Source organism: Euphorbia lathyris, chromosome 1 (assembly GCF_963576675.1).
Source record: "Euphorbia lathyris chromosome 1, ddEupLath1.1, whole genome shotgun sequence".
Classification (NCBI taxonomy): Eukaryota; Viridiplantae; Streptophyta; class Magnoliopsida; order Malpighiales; family Euphorbiaceae; genus Euphorbia; species Euphorbia lathyris.
Genome location: NC_088910.1, coordinates 116567327 through 116574263, shown reverse-complemented (window position 1 = coordinate 116574263; position 6937 = coordinate 116567327).

The window sequence follows — 6937 nt, the reverse complement described above, 5'->3', positions numbered from 1 at the left end:
CATCCTTCACTACGTGGTATAGGGTGCATTTGCTCGAATTTCATTTCATGATTTGCGTTGTTTGAGTGTGTTCACTCCTCACTCTCCTAAAGTGGGGTAAGTTATATGAGATTTCTATAACCTTATCAATTTTCTGAAATTCATATGGGTTTGGCTCATAATCAACCACAAACTGAAATATTCTTAATTAATAATTCAAATGTAGCTTTTGCTTTCTTTCTTCCTGCTTAATTTTCTTTCTTTTTTTTCTGTTTTTTTTTTCATTATCTTCAACTTTGTCTCCCCTGTTGTTAGTTGGCATGATTTGAGATGCAAGTGAGAATGAACATGCTTGAGAAAAATAAACCCCAATCTCTGCCTGATCTTTGTTTTTGGATATTTCAATTACTCCCAACCCATATAATTAAGTCAAATTGAGTACCGTGTCTTTTCCGGCAGCCCATGGGATTTGTATTTGCACGATACAAAAATGAATTAAATTGCTTGATAAACTCCTTTTACAAATACTTTATTTCACTTGCTTTTTGTTTAATAATTTCTATCTTGTTCTCCTTCTCTTTCTCATTTCCATTTTTTACATAGGACTTCACTTGATCATGTAACACAGGTTTTGGTTGTTCTTTCTCTTTTATTATGGTTGCAGTAATATCAGTTACTTGTTTCTTTTCTTTTCCAACATTTTAATTCCCTATTTGGCTCCACATATTTGTACAGTCGCTATCCTCTCAATGTCCAAAATGCATACATCTATTTATTTATTTATTCTGCTCAAGTTGGAACATTTGCAATGAAATATATGAATATATGATAACTAGTAGTTGTGGATAGGAAATTACAGAATTAAGATTAGAATTTTAGAAATCATTCACCACATGAAAGTTGATTTTTTGTGGGGAAAAAGTTGTGGGGAAATATGTTTCCCCACTAAAACTAATATATTTGTGGGGATTTACAACATTCGCCACATAATATACATATTTCCGGGGAGATTAAAATTTCGCCACAAAATTTGAGATATTTGTGGGGAGTTTAAATTTTCGCCACTATATTTTAAAAATTGATGGGGAAATTATGATTTCGCCACTAAAAATATAAGATATTAGTGGGGAGAATTGAGATTCTCCACAAATTAGAAAATATTAGTGGGGAGTTGAGAAACTCCCCACTAAATATACTTATCTTAATTAATATTTTTTTAAATATGCTTGTTTATGGTGATAGGAGGAGGTATTGCTTGCTCTGTATTTTGTGTACTGCCATTTGCCTGGCTTGCTTATGGGTAATTGTATATGTATTTGCAATGATATGTTATGTGATGTTCTTGTTTAGTCCATTACTTGTATAGAGCTTAATAAAAAGTTGTACACCTAATATTAGACTATAATGGATTAATTATGCAATAGGATGTTAGAGAAGAATCCAATTTAATCATATTAGCTAGTGTCTTTCACTTGTTTTCTCACATCTATCACTATATTTAATCATATGTTGTTAGGCTCCAAACCAAGTTTGAACATTTTTTCGAAAACAGAGGATTCAAGCATGGCTCTTTGCTTATTACATTTTGTGACATTTAGAAACTATTCTAAAGTCTCCTTTAAACTTTGTATGGTTTGCCATTGTCAAATCTTCATATAAGTTTTTCCTTGGTGTTGTATTAACCTTTTATAGAAAGCTTTATGGAAAACTATCTTGTTGTTGAACAAAGCTTGCAGTAAATGGGAAGTTTCATTGTTAATTGGTAATATGATTTGTAAAACCATTTAATTCAATACAACAGCTTGATATTTTCATACCTGGAAATTTATACATGTCGTAATGCCTTGAATTAGTATATCTCGTTTCCTATTCGGAGTAGGATTGGGTTTCAGATTCCTAGTTGGATTAGGATCATGGGTTCCTAGTTGGATTGAGATCATGGGTTCCTAGTTGGATTGGGATTGGGATCATGGGTTCTTAGTGGGATTAGGATCATGGGTTCCTAGTGGGATTAGGTTAGATTGGGTATTATAAATACCCCATTATGTAACCTAATCATCTAATCATTGTAATCTGATTTTCTCCTCCTAATAATACTATTCTCCTTCTGCCCGTGGACTAGCCAACACAACGTTGGTGAACCATGTAAATCTGTGTTTTTTCGATTGTTTATTATTTTATCTTTCATTAATTCCGCACAACAAACTGGTATCAGAGCTTTCGGTTTCCGATCGGGGTTTTTGTTTTCTGGAGAGAAAGATGTCTGCGATGAACGCGAAAATTGAAAAGTTTACTGGGAGAAATAGTTTCAGTCTATGGCAGATCAAGATGCGGGCTTTGTTAAAACAACAAGGTCTGTGGACACCGTTGAAGAAGGAAACGGGAGAAGTCACTGCTGAGATGACGATTCTGGAAGAAAAGGCACATTCAACAATTATGTTGTGCCTCGCAGATGACGTCATCACTGAGGTCTCAGACAAAGAGACTGCAGCCAGTCTGTGGATGAAGTTAGAGAGCTTATACATGACGAAATCTCTAACGAACAAACTTCTTCTGAAACAACGTCTGTTTGGTCTACGAATGTAGGAAGGTATGCAACTCAGGGATCATTTAGATCAATTGAACACATTACTATTAGAATTACGTAATATTGATGTGAAAATTGAAGATGAAGATGCTGCTTTGATTCTGTTGGTGTCTTTACCGCTTTCATATGAGAATTTTGTTCAATCATTTATTGTTGGTAAAGATTCTATGACTCTGGAAGAAGTTAGGTCATCTCTTCATAGCAGGGAGTTGCGTCATAAGGCGAGCAATACAGGTGCAGATAATCAGGCCTCTGGATTGGTTGTCAGCGGCAGTAAGGGAAAGGGAAATGGTGGAAAGAAGAAGTCTAAGAAGTCATTCTCAAAGGGTCCCAAGCCAGACGACAACTGTAATTACTGTAAGGAGAAAGGACATTGGAAAACTGATTGTCCAAAGAAGAAGAAGAAATCAGAAAATCAACCAGGTTCTGCTGCTGTAGAAAATGGCGACAGCAGCTCTGAAAATGATATTGCTCTAGTTGTTGATAGACACACTCATCACTCTGATGTGTGGGTTCTTGATTTTGGAGCATCTTACCATATTTGTCCAAGGAGAGAGTGGTTTTCAACTTATAAGCAGGTAGATGGAGGTAGCATTTCAATGGCTAATAGTCATGTCTGCAAAGCAGTTGGAATAGGCTCGATCAAGTTGAGGACACATGATGGTAAGTTCTGCACATTGAACGAAGTCAGGCATGTTCCATTGATGACGAAGAATCTGATATCTCTGAGTCTGTTAGACAGCAGGGGTCTCAGCTGGTCAGGAAAAGATGGAGTGTTACATGTCTATAAGGTTCTGATGTGATTCTGAAAGGTGTGAAGCATGGTACTTTGTATTTCTTGCAAGGTTCCACTGTTACAGGTTCAGCTAATGCTGCATCGTCAGAGATTGACCAGGAGGATATGACAAAGATATGGCATATGAGACTTGGTCATATGGGCGAAAGAGGGATGCAGATTCTATCAAAGGATGATCTTCTTAATGGTCACAAGGTCAAGAGTCTGGAGCTTTGTGAACACTGTGTCTTTGGGAAACTACATCGCAGCAAGTTTCCCAAAGCTATTCACATAACAAAAGACACACTTGATTACATCCACTCTGATTATTGGGGTCCATCTCGAGTTGAGTCTTTGGGAGGTCATAGATATTTTATGTCTCTGATTGATGATTATTCAAGGATGACTTGGGTCATCATGATGAAGCATAAAAGTGAAGCTTTCAAGAATTTCAAGCAGTGGAAAGCATTGGTGGAAAACCAAACAGGAAATAAGATAAAGAGGCTGCGAACTGATAATGGAGGTGATACAGAGTGTTTGGTGACAGGTTTTTCAGACTCTGATTATGCTGGAGATGTTGACAGTAGAAGATCTATGACTGGTTATGTTTTCACTTTTGGCGGTTCAGTTGTCAGTTGGAAAGCTACTTTGCAGCCTACAGTGACTTTGTCTACTACGGAAGCAGAGTATATGGCACTGATTGAAGCTACTAAGGAGGGGATTTGGCTTAAAGGACTGGTTAGTGATCTTGGTCTACATCATGATCAGGCTACAGTGTATTGTGACAGCTTGAGTGCAATCTGTTTAGCCAAAGATCAAGTTCATCAAGAGAGGACCAAGCATATAGATGTGAGGTATCATTTTCTGAGAAGTGAAAAGAGGGTCAAGGTGAAGAAGGTAGGCACTACTGACAATCCGGCTGACATGTTTACCAAGCATGTTCCACAGAGCAAGTTTCAACACTGTTTGGACTTGCTAAATGTCCGAGATTATTGGTTGCCTTGTGGGGGCGACTCTGAGGTAGAGGGAGAAGTCTGTTCATCTGGCACTGTCACGGGTGCATCTGGCATGTTTTCAGGAGGATTCAAGTCAAGGTGGAGATTTGTCGTAATGCCTTGAATCAGTATATCCTGTTTCCTATTCGGAGTAGGATTGGGTTTCGGATTCCAAGTTGGATTAGGATCATGGGTTCCTAGTTGGATTGGGATCATGGGTTCCTAGTTGGATTGGGATTAGGATCATGGGTTCCTAGTGGGATTAGGATCATGGGTTCCTAGTGGGATTAGGTTAGATTGGGTATTATAAATACCCCATTATGTAACCTAATCATCTAATCATTGTAATCTGATTTTCCCCTCCTAATAATACTATTCTCCTTCTGCCCGTGGACTAGCCAACACAACGTTGGTGAACCATGTAAATCTGTGTTTTTTCGATTGTTTATTATTTTATCTTTCATTAATTCCGCACAACAATACAAAACACAAGATTATTGTCGGTTGATGAGCTAGGTTTCGTGGAAGGATAATTGTCTGTTTAAGTTTTATAAATCCTTTAATTTTTTGGACATATACATGACCTTATTAGCTCTCTCTTTTATAAGGTTTTAAAATTCGCTTATTTGGTCAATTAATTTGCCTTCAGGTAGGCTCACTATTGGTTATTTCCATGTCAATTTCAAGTTCCAACCCATTTTCACCAATGAGAATCATGTCTCACTTGCCCCATATTGGTGGTAACCTTGGGTTTGGAAGACAATAATTTACCTTGGGTTATTCTTCCTTATATAGTATTCTCTTTGAAATTGGTAATTTTTCACCACTTTCCTTTTTTAAATTACATTAAAGCTGAATCTAAGTTTTGAATATGAGCAGGCCTATTAAAGCTAGTGGAGTATAAGCTTATCCACATTGGTATTGAATCCCTACTCATGGACAAAGGTCATACATACTTCTCACTAGTGTATAACAATTAATTTTATGTTAGATTCTACCTAAAATATGGGCTTAATTATTGGTGATTGATTATAGGTGGCCAGCATAATTTTTGTTGATTCTCTAGTTCACACTTATGAGACAGCATAACTTGCTTCTATGTTAGGAGACTTTTTGCAAATCAACCAAGTAGATGAGTTTCTTAGAAAAGTAAATTAATTGTGTGATTCGTTGGCTATAGTTGGACTAAATTGCAATTAGTTGCTTCCATGTTTGAGTTGAAATGTCAAATGATCAATCTGTCTTGTACCGAATGGTATATATTCTTAGGTCATTGTTTGAAACTCACAAGATAGAGTCTGGAGGGCCAAATTTTCAATGAGGACAAGTTACAGATTTGGGTTTTGACATATTATTAATAACATAAATGGATTCTTTTTGTGCAATGCTTATGGGACATAGTCCCATTCCTGATGGTAGCAGGGAAGGCGCTGTAGTCAAAGAGGTGGGCGATTTTTTTTTACAAAATTATTTTTTTAGTTTGCCAATTTACAGTGATTCAATGGATGAAATGAGGCAATGTTGCAATTTACATATGCAGAGCGGAGATCCGAGTTAAATTCAGACATGTACATGGTAACTTGTACAACAGAAATAGAGGAAATGATCTAGACAAGGCCACATATAAGCTAATGCTTCGAATTCTACTAGACAATGCTATTTACCTTAAGATCAACAATAAAATTCTTGATGTGCTGAAAAATTGGTTAGAAAGAAGCATTCAAGTTATTGTTGTAACTAATAGTGAGCGAATTTTAGGACTTGGGGGTCTTGGTTGTCAGGTATGAATAGACTTATGTTATAAGTTGCATTTATAACTGCATTATAAGTTTGGATTATTAGAATGCATATGATGAGTTTAAATTATTACAGGGTATGGGTATTCATATTGGGAAATCGTCTCTTTACACTGCACTTGGAGGAGTTTGTCCTTCTACAGTAAGTATTTTTGGATTATCAAGATTGTTCCATTTTGTAAGCCATTAGTACCAATCTCCTTGGGAGATCCGTATTCCTGGAATGCTGGATTCTTGAATGTGTTAGACAACAGAGTTCAACTACTAAACAAAAGCACTTATACTAATTATTATTTCTCAGTTTTACGCAACAAGTTGTTAGTTGTTGCTATAAATGCTTTTTTTATATAGAAATTGGGACGAGACAGAACTAGGGCGAGGTAAGCACCCATGGCCCAAGAACTGGCAAACCTGCAATATATAAATAAAAGAAAAGTAAGAGTTTGGACAAGAGAAGAGGAAGGAGAACAAACAAAAGAAGGGGAGGAGAAAAGAAAGGAAAGGTCAAGAAAAACGCAATTGTGAAATACTACAAATGTGATCATTGATAAACCTGTGGAAAAAAGTAGGAGCTGAAGGCCACCAATTGATCACGGAGGAAGAGACTCCAAACCTTACCAATGCATCAGCAACTCTATTTCCTTCCGTAAAGATGTGTGAAAAGATAATGTTCATTCTAGAGCAAATGTTGAGGCAATGTAACCACTCTTGTCGAATACTCCAAGGAATATCCATGGAGCGGTGTCTAAGCAGATTAACTACGTACATTGAGTCAGACTCAACCCAAAGCTGATGCCAATTTTTC